The 17,972-nt window shown below is 44.3% G+C and overlaps 1 long non-coding RNA gene across 1 annotated transcript in view; it reads right to left on the bottom strand.

The window, feature by feature from the left end:
- Window positions 1-12,594: 12,594 nt before the first annotated feature.
- The window catches only part of LOC136758633 (uncharacterized), a 50,451-nt gene continuing 45,073 nt past the window's right edge, over window positions 12,595-17,972 (bottom strand). The window contains exons 3-4 of the long non-coding RNA XR_010819979.1: window positions 17,044-17,136; window positions 12,595-14,506 (exon numbers count right to left, since the gene is read on the bottom strand). This is a non-coding gene — a long non-coding RNA (uncharacterized LOC136758633). The remainder of the gene's footprint in view (window positions 14,507-17,043; window positions 17,137-17,972) is intronic.

The raw sequence follows: 17,972 nt of genomic DNA, 5'->3' as shown, positions 1-17,972 counted from the left end.
AGTGTTCTTGTTGGTTTGTTTGTGTTACGTTTCTTGAGAGAATGGAGAGGTCTAAACCAGAGAGATTTATACAAAATCAAAAGAATGTTGTTCAGAGATCTGGTGTCCAAAACGATGGTGAATGACCCACCCCCCCAGTCCTCCTGCTCCCCCTTATTTTTATATGCTTGCCTTTCTCTTCTCTTTCAATTAAATTTGCCAACAGGGTTTTTTTTTCAAGTTACTTCTTTCCCTTGTTTTTTTTCTCTTCTTTTTCTTTAGCCGGCTCTTCCCTTTTTTAAATTCTCTCCCTCCTGCTGTCTATAATAAATCTGCATGTTGAGTGTTTAAAGATTAATGCATCAGCCTTCCCTTCTCTCTCTCTCTTGCTTGCTCTCTCTCTCTCTCTCTCTCTCTCTCTCTCTCTCTCTCTCTCTCCTTCTCCCTCTCCCAAGCAGTACCCTCACGTATGCATATGTAAATGCTAGCCGGAGCGCGATGCAAGTAATTGTATGCATTTTTAACTGGCCAATCGGCTGACAGATAGACACAGATTGTCTCTGTTCTTTTTCGCTTTATTTTTAGCTCTGTGCTTCCCCCTCCAGATGCAAAGAAATCATTCTGTGTGCCTGTCTGCAGCAGAGTGATTAGAACTGGGCTGTTCTCCTTCATAACTCCCTCTCCCGCTCCCTCTCTCTTTCTTTCTCGTTGCTTTCCCAGAGTGGTGTTGCACTCTGTGCGAGTCAGGGGGTCACTGGTCTGCCCAAGGGCTGTTTTGGGGGGATTTCTGAAGGATTGGGAGAGTAGAATGAGGGAGGGGTGGGGGGGGGGGACTAACGGAAAAGGGAGTGGAAACAGGGGAGGTAAAATGTATTATAAGTGGAATCTAAAAACAAATGTTTTAAAAAAGTGAAATTAGTATTTTTTTTCCATTAAGTGTTTTGATATATATATATATATATATATACAGTGAGGGAAAAAAGTATTTGATCCCCTGCTGATTTTGTACGTTTGCCCACTGACAAAGAAATGATCAGTCTATAATTTTAATGGTAGGTGTATTTTAACAGTGAGAGACAGAATAACAGCAAAAAAATCCAGAAAAACGCATTTCAGAAAAGTTATAAATTGATTTGCGTGTTAATGAGGGAAATAAGTATTTGATCCCCTATCAATCAGCAAGATTTCTGGCTCCCAGGTGTCTTTTATACAGGTAACGAGCTGAGATTAGGAGCACTCTCTTAAAGGGAGTGCTCCTAATCTCAGCTCGTTACCTGTATAAAAGACACCTGTCCACAGAAGCAATCAATCAATCAGATTCCAAACTCTCCACCATGGCCAAGACCAAAGAGCTGTCCAAGGATGTCAGGGACAAGATTGTAGACCTACACAAGGCTGGAATGGGCTACAAGACCATCGCCAAGCAGCTTGGTGAGAAGGTGACAACAGTTGGTGCGATTATTCGCAAATGGAAGAAACACAAAATAACTGTCAGTCTCCCTCGGTCTGGGGCTCCATGCAAGATCTCACCTCGTGGAGTTTCAAAGATCATGAGAACGGTGAGGAATCAGCCCAGAACTACACGGGAGGATCTTGTTAATGATCTCAAGGCAGCTGGGACCATAGTCACCAAGAAAACAATTGGTAACACACTATGCCGTGAAGGACTGAAATCCTGCAGTGCCCGCATGGTCCCCCTGCTCAAGAAAGCACATGTACAGGCCCGTCTGAAGTTTGCCATTGAACATCTGAATGATTCAGAGGAGAACTGGGTGAAAGTGTTGTGGTCAGATGAGACCAAAATCGAGCTCTTTGGCATCAACTCAACTCGCCGTGTTTGGAGGAGGAGGAATGACCCCAAGAACACCATCCCCACCGTCAAACATGGAGGTGGAAACATTATGCTTTGGGGGTGTTTTTCTGCTAAGGGGACAGGACAACTGCACCGCATCAAAGGGACGATGGACGGGCCCATGTACCGTCAAATCTTGGGTGAGAACCTCCTTCCCTCAGCCAGGGCATTGAAAATGGGTCGTGGATGGGTATTCCAGCATGACAATGACCCAAAACACACAGCCAAGGCAACAAAGGAGTGGCTCAAGAAGAAGCACATTAAGGTCCTGGAGTGGCCTAGCCAGTCTCCAGACCTTAATCCCATAGAAAATCTGTGGAGGGAGCTGAAGGTTCGAGTTGCCAAACGTCAGCCTCGAAACCTTAATGACTTGGAGAGGATCTGCAAAGAGGAGTGGGACAAAATCCCTCCTGAGATGTGTGCAAACCTGGTGGCCAACTACAAGAAACGTCTGACCTCTGTGATTGCCAACAAGGGTTTTGCCACCAAGTACTAAGTCGAAGGGGTCAAATGCTTATTTCCCTCATTAACATGCAAATCAATGTATAACTTTTTTGAAATGCATTTTTCTGGATTTTTTTGTTGTTATTCTGTCTCTCACTGTTAAAATACACCTACCATTACAATTATAGACTGATCATTTCTTTGTCAGTGGGCAAACATACAAAATCAGCAGGGGATCAAATACTTTTTTCCCCCACTGTATATAATTATATGATCATATACAGGAATATTTTTGCTTTATTTTTCTCTCAAACCATTGCAACTTGCAAAATAAGAAACCCATGGGTGGCATACACAGATCACACACTAGTAAATGTACATTGTATAGAGTTAACTTAATATAACTTAATAATAACCTCACGAGCCATGTCAGCTTTGACCCCAGGACTTTCATGATACGAACATAAAAAAACATCAGCGCATTTACAATGACACCATGGGTTATGGGTTACTACATGGGTGGTTAAATCAGTATATATTGTCAAGTGTAAGTACAGAAGAGCATACAATAGCTACACCTGACCTACACTGTAACCAATGTGTAACTTCAGTGTAAACAGACTGCTAGTAAAGAATGAACAACTCAGCATCCAAATCTCTCAAGTTTTAGACCCATTCAGATAACATCCAACATTACAGACAAAATCTAAAACTGTGGCCTGATGTCGCAAAGCGCCCCAACACAACCTGCACTCCTTGGCCCGTGCAAAAATAATGCTGCTCCATGTAAACACTGAGCACTGCAGGGCAGGGCCACCATTACATAAATCCACAGGTAATCACTGCTGCCAAGCACCAATTACCTGGTTAAACGTGCAATTAAACCAATCAGATTGAATTTACTTCCCATGGGATGAGGATGTCTGTGAAGGCCAGGTCTTGGCTTTTGGGAGCCAGGTGGGTCTGCAGAACACCACTGGAAACACAGGTATCAAGGATCAAGTAAAATAAATAAATGAGCACATTCCCAAAGGAAGGCAGAAGAGTTTAATATTCCTTGAAAACATAGATTCAGTACTGAGAGGGGCAATTAAACAGGCACCAGCAGTTTCCTTACAACATAAAGGGGAAAAAACATCTGCAGAAGGAAGAACGATTGTGTCTTTCACAGAATCCTGACACCAGCATCCACAGACCTGCAGCAAGTCAGGGAGACTTGCAGAGCACTTCCTTCAGAGAGAACAGCGGGACGATAGCTGAGTGACCCGGACAAAGCTCAAGACAAGGGGGAAAAAGAAGGCCTTTCTTCAGAAATTGAAATCCATAATAAAATTTCACTCTGACACTCCTGCCCCATAAAGTATAAACACCTCATCCTCATCACACACCCCCAGCAGTCATCGTTTCACCTCCCATGGTTGATGGTTTGGACCAGACTGTCATTCCCTCAGGGTCTCAAAGTCAGTTACTAGAGTGGACACAGTGCTTCCTGGATGGAGCTTTCTCAAAATCGCAATGAGGCAACTTAATCAACTTGGCCACATAAAACACGTTTTCTCCTTTACCTTACTTTCCTTCTCTCTTTCTTTCTTCTGATTCCAGGTGGCACAGCCCATAACATCACGAGCAGCCTGCAGAGAATCAGGATAACATTCCCCCAATTAATGGGCTTAGTCAGACCAATTAAGAAAACCAGGAGCTGGCTTGGCTTCATTTGAGTGGTTGCTTGGTGGGTTGGAACAAACAAACACCAAAGAGTCACTGTAGCAACCCCCTCCCCCCCACCTCAGGAACTGAAGAGTCAGAAATTTGTTTCCAGAGCAGGGACCAAAATTTGTGAGGAGATGAAAGTAAGGAGGAAGTCTGGGTTGAGATGTTTGCTGTGGCCACTGCAAGAAACGATGAGAGACATGTGACAGATCATCCCCTGCTCAGATGTGTATGCGATTGAAGGACACTGCAATGTTGCACAGCACTGAGGCATACTACCCCAAGTACTGTGTGGGCCATTTATATGCATATACCCAAGTACATACGCAGATGAAAAGCAAGCGAAAAAATGCAGTAAAGAAACAAAATCAAAAACGAACGAGTGATGCTACAGATCCAAGAACTGCTTTGCTGTGCAGCTCCGTCCTGCCCAGAGAGACGATACCGGTTCGAAAACACAAAACCACACCCAAAGAAACTCATACAAACACACACGAGCACGCATACACACACAAAGAGATACACAAATAAAGACACACAAAGCAACAAAAAACTTTGTGAAACACAGGCAGCAGTGCGAGTGTTTCTGCGCAGGCTGCCGGGTGACAGAGTGACTGGAGTGTGCTGGAACACACAGTGTGATGTCAGAGGAGTGGAATGCTCTCCCTGCAGTCACTCCACCAGCGCTGAGAAGGTCAGGCTCATGGGGGCAGGGTCAGAGGGCCCGGGGAGGCTGACTGCATTGCTGTCGGCCTTATTGCTTAATTGCAATTTCCTTGGCCGAAAATAAAGCGAAGCAACTAAAGCCCAGAGTTGGCATTAATTGTCAAATAACTTTCCTGTCATGGCTGCTTTTCATTTCATACTGACATCAATATCAATATGAGATACCGAGATAGGCCAGGTAGAAGACATATACACACACACACACACACAAGAGACACATACAGATACACACACACACCAAGACACACCCATGCATGCATACACACACTAAGACATCGAGACACAAACACGGCAAGACACACCAATGCATGCGCACACTAACACACTGAGACATACACATGCATGCACTCATGTGTAAGCACACACACACACACTTATATCACTTTTCAGCCTAAGGCAAGCCACATTCATGAGTGACTGGTATAAATTCGCTGAGGGCGGGGAATGAAAGGGATCCATTGTGGACTGGTCTCTCGAAGCCGGCCCCCAGAATGACTGCGGCCACCAGCCTACCTATGTGTGGCCACCAGGCTCCCCTGCAGAGGGCCCACACACATGGCCCCCAATCCTCTCTCTCTCTACGGCCACAGTGACGGCTGCCCTCTGTTAGATCAGCACAGGACAGCGATTGCAGGCGTTGACTCTAAAAAATTCCCATGAAAATGTATTAATGAAAATTAAATCGCCTCAAGGTCTGGACAGGGGGCCTGAATCAACAACAATACCAAACAAACCATTTCGTTTTCTGGTTAATAAAACAGAATAATTATGAAAATGAAAGAATTTCAAAACATTGTAACACAATCACAATGTCAGTACTGCGCTGTGTGGGGCCTGTGAGTCCCGGCCCAACTGACTGGACAGTGGCAGAGCACGCTCAGATGCGAAGGGGCACGCAAAAGAGGCCTACACAAAGACTAGGGCTACAACTGTAAACCTGCTCGGCCATTGGTGGAGACCAAAATACGCCTGGATAAATTAAAAGTTGCTATCAGTCTATACTAAGCCTCTTTTATGTATGAAGTTTCTGTTTTGTTAGTCCTGCAGTTTGTTTGTCTTCAGCAGTGAGATAAACGCACTTCTGCTGTAAAATCTGGTGAGCAAATGTTCCGACACAACACTCGCCAAATTGGAACAGGTTTGTTACAAAAAGAAATAAAAGAAAGAAAGCTAATTAAAGAAGTACATGTATCAAAGTTCTTAAACTCCCATATGGCCAGAAAAATCCATCCATTTGATGTGCATTGTTAGTATTTGAGCAACACCATGAAGTCCTCTCTCGCTTCATTTTTCTCTTTCTTTGTTTCTTCTTCTTAAACTAAAGCAGTGCAGGTTTACCTTACAAGACCTTTCAGGATCTAGCACTGAACAAGATCTTTCCAGCCAGCACCAAGGTGAAGGTTATGCCTTGGTGTCTGGGAACCGTTGGGCAAGTCTGATAGGGGAGCTACGCTGCCCCAAACCCCAGTCAGCCAAACAAATGTATTAATTAACTGAAAAATAACATGGAATGAGACCCCCGGGGTTCACAATCAATAATTCTACACCAACAACTCCTGGAACATGCGTGATTTTTAGGCAAACTACGTACATCAGAGAAAAATACAATAACAAAAAAATCTCTAGGAAACTCTGGCAGAGACGGACAGGGCTGCGAAATGCATCCAGCTTTATTTGGTGGGATAATATCTCCCCTCTGGCATTCCCTGGTAATTAATTTCCCCTATTTATTTCAGTCTGTTGCACTCCAGCATCACACCGACCGTGTTTACCTGCAGATCCCCAGCGCTCAGGCTGCTGCTGCAGAAAAGCAGGGGAGCTTGACTGCGCTGTAACCCACAATTAAAAAACAATTAATTACCCCAATGCTGCCCTTCGCTCCCGTTTTATCTCCGCATAAACACCCGAGCCCGGGGGTCTGCGGCTCCAAACACGATTCTCCTGGACAGGACTGCAGCGTGTTTTTTTCATTTTTATTGTGATGTATGAGGTGTACTTAAAAGGCACCTTAATTTACAGTGGGTATTTATTTAAAAGCATAGCACCTGCAGGCAGACAGGCAGGTGATGGATGCTGTGCTCTGGCGCAGCCGGGACTGTGGTCATGTGACTAATCATGTGATTTTCTTCCATACAGCATTAACACACTGGCCCTTGCCGAGAGCCTCGTTGGCGTTGAGGAGTGCCCGACCCACATCGGCACAGGCGTGACGGCAGCCTCAGCAGGGCCCATCTGCGCAAATTGAAAGCTTGAGTTTGAAAGACAACATCATGTAGAATTCTGACCCGGGTTCTTCAGCACCCGTCTCCACTCACAAGGGGGCGTCACTCCCCCCCCTACCCCCCCTCCCCACTTTCTCCCTTTCAGCAACTCATACAGCAGCCTTGCACTCCCGCCCCCCCACTCTGTGCTGTTGAAATACCCGTTGCCTGCCCATCTTGCCTTTCGAATTGTGCGCATTCACAACAAAGTCTAAAGTGACAGAGACCCCCATCTGAAAGCTGCCTATCAATACTTCGGTTCAGAAAATAAACACATGTACACAACAACAAAACAGAACAACAATAAAAACAACTACATTTGCAAAGTTGCATCATTCATATATGTATGACCTCCTCATGCGGACAACTGATGCCAGCCAGCGAGGAGGTGGTTACAGATATAGCAGAGGTGCCCAGGCTGTGGGAGTAGCTCAGAGCAGACACTGGGGAAATATCTGAGGGGGGGCTGGAAGTGCTGGGACAACTAAAAGGTAATACTGGGTTTCGCTCGATGGTGTTCCACAGGTTAACACCACATCGCCAAATACTGTATACTGTGACAAAGGGGGCAGAGGTCCTGTGGGGAGTAGAGAAAGGCCCTTGGCGTTTGGGAAAGGTACTGCAACTACCAGTGAGAGCTGTGAGAGGTGGCACAGCAGGGTCAGCCCCCGCAGCGTGCCCACACAACACCACACCGCATCACAAAACTGGGAGAGCAAGAAAAGGGGTCTCCAGGATGCAACTGTGTGACAGTCTGCTCAGAGGTCCAGCTTCCAATCCCACGAAACAGCCCCTTCGGGTGAACGGCAAACGGGTCCTTTGACCGCTGCGCCAACCGAGCTGCCAGGAACGGAAGCTGACAATCAACTACATGGACTTTTACAGAATGTGAAGATGATTCTAAAAATGTGTTTCTTCAATAAGAAAGGTTAAAAATAATCATAATAATGACTGGAGACAAGGACATTCATCAGTTTCCTTTGCTTGTGTGGTCTGCTCAGTAGGTTAATGGCTTTTTTCGGGGGAACTCACTCTGACATGGCTGGAAAGGAAAATGACCTGGGGACCAATTTCAATGCTGCACCTCCCAGAATGCAGAAGGTGTCAACAATGGGGCCAAAGAGGATCTTTGATGGGGCTGCACAGTTCCGTAGGCTGAACTAATCTAATTACACATCATGCTTCCTAGTAGGAGACTGCCACATCAGGAGCAGCAATGCCACCAGACAGAGGGACAGGCAATCAGAGCAGACACAGGCACTACCAGGACCCAGGACAAAACCAGCGAGGAGGTGTAATCCTCATGGATGTTGTCTGTTCCTCCTCTGAGGATTTTTGGGCCCCTGCAGCGCAACTGTCTTCACAAAAACTGCAGCTTTCCACGACCTTCACATATTCCCCAGTTTCTGTGTTATGCTAAGTCATTTTAACTGGCAGTCCGCGGAAAACTCACGAGTGGGCAAGCCACAGTTGACAGGACAATATGTATATATACAATATGTATAAACAAATAAAATTACCCTAATTTAGTGAAACACAGAGTAAATACAAAATAAGTCTATAATTCCCTGTTAATAAATGCACGTCTGATAGTTTACTAGGGGAAAACATGTCCTCTTCTACTGAACGTGACCTGAGTCCTGCACAGGTTCGCTGCCACCTTATCCTGGGGAGGAGAGGAAGAAAAAGATCAGACTCTGTAGTAGATGTGGTCACGGCACCGGGGGGGGTCAATGCTTCTTTCCACATGGGAAAATACTTTCAATACATTTATACTGCTCAGACTGCTGTGATATGGGAGCCCTGTGGGCCACCGGCTTGCTTTTAACAGGACCTGGTACAATGTTGAGGAGAATGTGTGGAGTAAGTTTACTCTCATGAACCTCATGAAAGAGTAAATAAGAAGCACTGTATAATAATCAAATTAATAATAAAAAAATTGCTTGAATACATAATCAAACATTATTATTCAATGTTTCTGCAAAAGCCTGAAAAGGCAGAATAATATAACATTAAAATAATAATAATATCAACAACAACTTGCATGACTAAACATATAAAAAGACTAATCATTGTACTACTACAACCTCTATTAATAATTCAAACGTATATATTGGCTTTCATATAAAATTTTACAATCAAAAACAATTACATAAGAAAATAAATGTACTTTAAATGAATACTACAAACTATAATATACATATACATAATTATATAAACACACATGTATTTCTTTATTTTTGGATATAAGTTCAACCAAAGTAAATGCAGAAAGCAAATGATTCAATCAATCTAAGAAAAGCAACTGAACAGCATCAACAACCACGGCATAAATTAACTGTCTGGTCGCAGGTTTAACACAGCAAGCTGCAAAAAGGGGAGAGTGCATTTTCCAGCCTTTCTAATGTACAACCACAGTGACACACAAGGTGTCATCACGACCACAAATCACTTCCCACTACCACTCAGCTCCTCTCTCTCCCTCCCTCTCCTCCCCATCAACCCCCCCATCTCTCTCTCTCTCTCTCTCTCTCTCTGTGTGCCTCTGCGTTCAAACACACATATATAAAAGTGAGAGAGTATATATATCTCAATTGAAACACAGGGGAGCGCAGTGCTGGGCAGTGCCGTCTGACTGGGGTTGCTGCACAGCTCTCTGCCTTAAAGCAAACGCAGCAGAGAAACACACAGCCAGGCAGGGAGGCTGCCTGCCAGCCCCAGAGCCTTTAATGCAAATGGCATGAGTAACTTGTCTAGATTTGTTAATAATCCCTGGATCACACTCCTTTCTGTCCTTTTTCTTTCTATCTTTTTCTTTCTTTCTTTCCTCTCTCTCTCTCTCTCTCTCTCCCAATCAGCTGTATTCTCTGGCAAACAATCGGTAAGGGATGCTATCTGGCACAAGCCCCCTCATACTCAGCCCTAGGTACTGCCCTGCGTGCCCTGTCCCGCTCTGCTCTGCCCACCCAGCCGGCCAGGAGAGGAGCACGTGGTTCAGCCATTGTTCCCAGTGATCCGGTCAAAGAATGTTTAACTCTATAATTGGCAGGCGGGGGAAAGTGGGTCAGACACAAGTGAACTGAAGCCTCTGGGATATGGCAAGGGCTCAGGATGAAGGCTGAGCTCCAATTTCATTCTGTTTCTTTCTTTCGTTCTTTCTTTCTTAACTGATTATTGAATGTAATATTATGCAGGTTTTCTTAAGACAGAGGCGCCTGTTATTTTTAATGTGTTGCAGACACAAAATATACACACACAAAAAAAGTATGAGATTTTAATTAAATATTTTTGTCAATAAAATGGATGATAATTTGCTTGTTTGCACGTTTGTAACTACCACACTGTCAGATTTCGCAACACAAAGCATACACAAAATCAAATGTTATAGAGCTACAGCCTCTATTGCAACATTTCAACATAAAAACAAGTAGTATACATACATAGATACACATAAATACATCACAATGAGCAGTCTGGAATAGACTGGTGACTTGGAGCTATTAACAAGAAGCAGTTTCCAAGATACTTTGAATGTGTTGATGAATGCTCTCCAATATGGAACTGTCGGTTTATAGACGCGTAATAACCGGTGTAATAACGAACGATTCTGCCACTTCTTGTTTTGTTGAACGCTAGTGTATATTTCCTTTCTTGTCTATGTTTTTCACTCATGTTCCTGATTTGATCATGTTTTTAGCTGGGATTTATTGCAGGACTGCACCCAACTTGGGTCTGGCAGGCCTGTCTCTACAACCAGTGGGCAGCTGTAATATGTGAGTGACGCTTAACCCATTCCTCCTCCCACATCAATCAATCAATAAAATAAAAATAATTTTTAACCAGTTTCAGAATCCTGTATACATAAATAAACAAACAATTCATGAATTGAAGGAGCTAATCACATGCAGCGTTGTAAAACAAAAAACAGAGGTAGCGACATCACCTTAGCAAAACCTAAAGGATCACTTTGCACTGTGCCTATTGACCAAGGTGAACTTTTCATCCAGGTGACTGCTAACACTCCTGCGCTGAGTGGAAGTAGACTGACCCATCCTGGGATTGTGTATGATCTGGGGGGGTGGGGAGTGTGTGTGAATGATCTCAGTGTTTGCGGGGGGCATGGGGGACTGTGTGTAGGGGAGGGGCTGGGAGAGTCCTGAGCTCCCAGATGTGCTGATGCAGGCAGTGAGATTACAATCAACCTGTGAGGGCTTGTCATCACTCACACACACCCCTACCCCCTCAGCCTTCATCCCCCCCACCAGTTGGATAAAAAGCCCCTATCAGGAATATCTTTAAATTCCGAGGCGGATGTGATGGCAGAATGCTGTTTTTGGCGATTTGTTTTGCTTTTATACTTTACTTTCCGTTTGTCACCCTTAGAAGATGCAAAAGTCCTGCACCAAACCCGCTTGCTTGCCCTCATCGCCACGGACTCAAAACCCATCCTAGCCTTGTGACTCAAAACCAAAACCCACACTGAGCCCAGTCTTGCATCCTAAAAGGACTGGCAGAGAGGAGTGAGATTTCAACTTTAGAAGCTGAAGATGCAGGGCTTCCATTTTTAAAAGTGTGTGTTTTACAAAATGCCCTTCAGCAATAGCTCTCATAACTGCTCGGATCGAGACAAAGCAAATGTTTTTACAATCAAACAAGTGTGATCCAAAAGCTGGGCAAAAAAAAAACTATCTGCAATCTGCACTGCTTTTAAATATGCAAGACTGAAGGCCCTGCTCTGTAGATTTAAAACATATATTTTTCTTATTATAATTACTTCTTTTTTTTTTTAAGTATTCTCTTACTCCAAATGCTGGGGAGGGTGGCAGAATTCAACTTCAGAATGTTCTGCCTTTTGCTTCCGTTGTACCTGTCAATCACAGGGTCTCAGGAACTTGATACCAATCCCCCACTGCCCCAGATCTCAGCCTGCCCCCCAGCCCCTGCAACAACCAACCCCCTCTAAAAAATGTCCTGGTCTCTGTAGGAGTGGGGGGGATGATTGGGCCCAGCTGCTCCTGCCTGCTGTATCCAGAGTCGACACAACGGGAGGAAAGAAAAGGCTGAAGACTCCTAGTTGGATACAATAAACCTGCCAAAGAACTAAAACAACAGTAACCCGAACGCTATCAGAGCAAATAAGAAAAGACCCAAAATCAGGAAGGCAATCGGGATGCTCCATGCTTCTCTCGGTTTCTCTTTGTCTCTCTCTCTCTCTTTCCTTTTCTACCTCCCCAAATCTGTTTCTCTCTCCCTCCTACTCTACCTCTCCCTGTCCCCCATCCCTCCTTTTTTATGCCCCCCACCACCCTCTCTTGCTACCTCTCTTCCTCCCACTTCCCCTCTCTGTGCAAGAAGCCACACAGTATCCATGTCTGTGTCTTGCTCAGCGTGGTGCTGGAGGACTGTGCATTCTGCAGGCAGGCCCGGCACACTGAGGTCACTGTAGGGTCAGGCAGTGTGGACATACGGGGGGACTCCCGGCAGGCAGCAGTTGGCAGGGCTCTGCAGGGGCTTGGTCAGGTCTTCTGCAGGGCACAGCAGGTATACAGCGTGAGGGATAGCTGCCACTCCTGTGTTTGACCGAGACAGCAGCCAGGGAAGCACACAGCTCCCCAGCTTTCATAGCGACTCAGATGCTTAGATAAGGGGTCAGAGGTCGAAAGATAACATATACTGAAACATGTGCTCAAGGTACCCACTGTTGTGCTTGATCTCAAGGTGGCCAGAACCCCAGCCCTCTCCAACAGCCAATGGTGCTCTCTTGTCTGTCTCAGAGAAGTTCAGAGCAACACCTTACAACTAATGGAAACCTGTGGTTCATAGGAAACCCAACCCAAACCCTAGCCAATCCCAAAGACCTCAAGCCTAATTCGAACCATAGGGAGAATTCTAGTCCAATATCCATTCCAATAACAAACTAACATACACTACCATTTTAGTTTTAGAACAACCCCATTTTTCCAGTTTTTATTAAAATTTAAGCAGTTGCGGGGGGGAGTTATAAAAAACATTTTTTTCACATCAGAGAGTGCTTCACATTGTTAGAAAGCTGAGAGTCTCCGCTTTCATGGGATACCAAACACTTGGCAAACAACACAACAGTGAAGACTAAACATGGGATTAAAGAGAAGCACATGGATTTGGTGCCCTTTTAAGGGTACCAGGGGGGTTTGTCAGCTTATGGGGTTACATTTTGTTAAACAAAATGATTCCATTATTTATTTTTTGTCTCCAATTCTTTATTTGTTCTATGCTTTATTTTCAGAGTACATTAAACTGCGTAAATTTCAATAAAAAATGTTTTTAACTTTTGACCGGTAGTGTACTATCATTCTACCATAAGACCACTGCTTACATGTATCAATAAATAAAATACAATTTAAAAAATAACAAAATCCCTAAATCGAATCCAAATCTTCTATCTTACAATGGCCTGAAATGCAGCCCCAGCCAACTCCAGATGTGAACCTATGCGCAATCAGTCTATCCCACTTAACCCATCTGGAGTTTACTAGGCAAGCTACGACTAAACGCTGTTATTTACTCTATTTTAGGTGACTCTATTCTGAAGCAGTCAATTGTACCCTAGTAAAAAATAAAAACTGCCCTAAACAGCAAATATATCACTCTGAAAATCTGAAGTCCCTAAACAAACCTTGCTTTAACCAACGTCAATCCTTGTATATAGACCAAACCTTATACCTACACACAGCCCAGATTATTACAATCAGTCATTGGTAAGTTTTAATCAAAACAGCAATTAAAACATTGTCAGCGTTACATCTGGGTTCTTGCAGAGAAACAATCTGTCTGAGTTAATAAATGAATCATGGGGAAGGTGAGTTTTAGGTACCTTCAGGTTGTTTTTTTGACAGGGTTTTGACATAAGAAGCTTGGGATTCATGTTCATTTCAAACTTAGACTTATATAATATATATTTATTTATTGATTTTAAGATGTTGAATTATGTTGTTTGCACCTTTTCTGCAATTCTCTGCCCTCCATCTCTCTCTTTCTCTCTATCGCATTGTTATCATTATTATTATTATATGGAAATAGGAACACATTAATATTATTATTAATAATAATAATAATAATGATGATGATTTACATAGCAGTCACCCTTACCCAGGCACAACTTTTACAATTTAGGTGGAAGTACAATCAAAAAACAATTATGAAAAAATACACCAAAATATATAAAAATCTGACAAGGAGGAGCAAGTACACTTCCCTTGGATTTCTCTACCATCTCTTCTCATCCTCTCTCACTCCCTCCCTCTCCCTGTCTCTACTCTCCCTTCATGAAGCCTCCCACAAGCAGGGAAGGCATACGTCTCTGTCCGTCTGTGTGTGGCCAGGCCCAGTCTCAGGCTCCGGCCCGGTGAGTTCAGTGCTGCTGCTGCTCTTGGGGAGCTGCCTGCCTGCCTCCATGCCTGCCTGTCAGTGTCTGGGCGTCTCTGCAGGGACGTGAACCTGAGAGCGCCGCCGCCGTCCGCCCGCCACCCAGCTGCTCCTCTCGGGCCCCCAGGATCTGCCGTCGCCATGGAAACACAGGCCAATCAGAGTGCTGAGTTGCAACGGGGGCGGGGAAAACAGAACAGACACACACACACACTCTGAGACACACAGAGACAGACAAGGACACACACACGCACTGGGACACACAGAGAGACAGAGAGAGACACACACACACACACAGACACACGGAGAGGTGCGCACCCACACACACACAGAACCATTACAGAGATATACGAAGATGCACACACACACACACACAGACACACAGAGAGAGACACACACAAACACATACAGAGACACACAGAGAGAGAAACACACACACACACACAACCATTACAGAGATATACAGAGATGCACACACACACAGAGACACAGAGAGAGAAACACACACACTGAGACACACAGAGAGACACACACACACACACAGAGAACCATTACAGAGATATACAGAGATGCACACATACACAGAGACACAGAGAGAGAAACACACACACTGAGACACACAGAGAGACACACACACACACACACACACACACACAGAGAACCATTACAGAGATATACAGAGATGCACACACACACAGTCACAGAGAGAGATAGAGAAACACACACACTGAGACACACAGAGAGGCGCACACACACACACACACACACACACACACACAGAACCATTACAGAGATATACAGAGATGCACACACGCACTGAGACACACAGAGAAACAGAGAGACACACACACGCACTGAGACATACAGAGAGAAACACACACACACAGAGCCAGAGATGCACACACAGATACAGAGAGAGAGAGTGAGAGACACACACACACTTAAAGACACATGCATTGAGTACCATGCACACACACAAAGCCAAGAGAGACCGGACACTGACATTCACTCACACACACTCCAACTTGCAAATATGTATATATATATATATATATATATATATATATTTGATCGACAGAAAGATAGATTTGTACTACGTAGTAACTATAATATAATTGGTAATCTATAAAATAAACCCACAAAACAGATGCTTTTTCAGAGATCTGGACTTATACCTTACTAGCCCAGAGGTTACAGGGAAAGTTACCTAGATGTTCGTAGCTCAATCCCCCTATAATAGGCATCAGTCTGAGAGATGTACAGTGCTGCATCTCCCAGTACCGCAGCACTGGAGCAAGAAGGAATTCTGAAGTGTCCCTGTGCAGTAGCAGTGCAGTATAGTGCAGTGGGGGATTCACAGATGGGCCCCTTAGTCTCTAAGTCTCTTCAGATGAGGGCCGTCTACTGCAGGTCTAATTATAATTTAATGAATTAAGTGCAATCTTCCTCGAAAGACAGGCACGTGATCCCCCTGGCCTGTATGCGCAGAAACTTAGATCATTCCCAAAGCACAGGCCCCTAAAACGTAGACATCCAAAACATGTTTGGTATATATATATATATATATATATATATATATACACACCGATCAGCCATAACATTATGACCACCTGCCTAATATTGTGTAGGTCCCCCTTTTGCCGCCAAAACAGCCCTGACCCGTGGAGGCATGGACTCCTCTAGACCTCTGAAGGTGTGCTGTGGTATCTGGCACCAAGACGTTAGCAGCAGATCCTTTAAGTCCTGTAAGTTGTGAGGTGGGGCCTCCATGGATCGGACTTGTTTGTCCAGCACATCCCACAGATGCTCGATTGGATTGAACTCGTGATTCATCAGACCAGGCCACCTTCTACCATTGCTCCGTGGTCCAGGCACCCTGACTGGTCTGCGGCTACGCAGCCCCATACGCAACAAACTGCGATGCACTGTGTGTTCTGACACCTTTCTAATTTCCAGCATTCCAGCATTCACGTTTTCAGCAATTTGAGCTACAGTAGCTCGTCTGTTGGATTGGACCACACGGGCCAGCCTTCACTCCCCACGTGCATCAATGAGCCTTGGCTGCCCATGACCCTGTCGCCGGTTCACCGCTTTTCCTTCCTTGGACCACTTTTGATAGGTACTGACCACTGCAGACCGGGAACACCCCACAAGAGCTGCAGTTTTGCAGATGCTCTGACCCAGTCATCTAGCCATCACAATTTGGCCCTTGTCAAAGCCGCTCAGATCCTTACGCTTGTCCATTTTTCCTGCTTCTAACACATCAACTTTGAGGACAAAATGTTCACTTGCTGCCTAATATATCCCACCCACTGACAGGTGCCATGATAACGAGATTATCCGTGTGATTCACTTCACCTGTCAGTGGTCATAATGTTATGGCTGATCGGTGTATATTACATACATACATACATACATACATACATACATACAGTGCCTTGCAAAAATATTCAGACCCCTGACCAATTCTCTCATATTACTGAATTAAAAATGGTACAATAAAATCTAGTTTGGCTTGATATTTTATAACACTGAAACGTAAAATCAATTATTGTATTATTATCAAAAAATGAAATATGTTGCTTGCATAAGTAATCAACCCCTTTGCTGTGGAAGCTTCCCATTTACACACATGAAAGAAATTGCCCTAACGAAGGACACAGTTACCTTATCATTGGCCTCCAAATGTGAACCATTAAAGCTGCTGTCACATTTTCTGGATAACCCCCCTGTTGAAGGATCATTGGTCAGGCTGTGAATCTGAAGGAAAATGAAAACCAAAGAGCATTCTACAGAAGATAAAGATAAAGTAATACAAAAGATTAGGAAAAGGGTACAAAATAATATCCAAGTGTTGGATATCCCAGTGAGCACAGTTGGATCAATAATCAGGAAGTGGAAGCTGCATCACACCACCCAGGAACTGCCAGAAAAAGGCTGTTCCTCAAAACTCAGAGCTCAAACAAGCAGACTTGTGAGAGAAGCCACAGAGAGGCCGACAGTCACTTTGAAGGAGCTAGAGAGTTCAGTGGCTGGGAGTGGAGCAATAGTGCACCAGTCAACCATATCAAGAGCTCTGCATTACACTGGTGTGTATGGGAGGATGGCAAGAAAGTAGCTGTTACTTAAAAAGTACCATCTGATCACAGCTGGGTCACTCTCATGCTTTCAGATGGTACTTTGTGAGTAATGGCTTCTTTCTTGTCACCCTCCCATCCAGTTATGCAGAGCACTTGATATGGCTTACTGGTACACCTTTACTCCACTCCCAGTCACTGATCTCTGTATGTTTTATGTTTTCCTGCCAGAGATATAGTGTGCAGGAGCTTGCTTCCTCAGTCTGCTGGGTCAGTCATCCACCAACACTGAAAAAAGTTAAACAGAGCAGAATTCAATGCTCTGGGGAGGGTGCAAGAAGAAAATCAAATAAAACTAACCAAAACCAAATATGATAAAACTATGATCAATTGTACATTAAATAAACCAATAGACATGCGTAACAGAGAGTGCAGTGGCTGGTTGGCGCATAGAGAAGATAACTTTGGCTCAGTGCAGGAGGAGATGTCAGGAGACTGAAAGCTCAACATAAACCCCCA

The sequence above is a fragment of the Amia ocellicauda genome, chromosome 9, assembly GCF_036373705.1.
Source record: "Amia ocellicauda isolate fAmiCal2 chromosome 9, fAmiCal2.hap1, whole genome shotgun sequence".
Lineage (NCBI taxonomy): Eukaryota > Metazoa > Chordata > Actinopteri > Amiiformes > Amiidae > Amia > Amia ocellicauda.
Note: the sequence above shows the minus strand (reverse complement) of the source record. Positions and strands in the feature narration are given on the sequence as shown.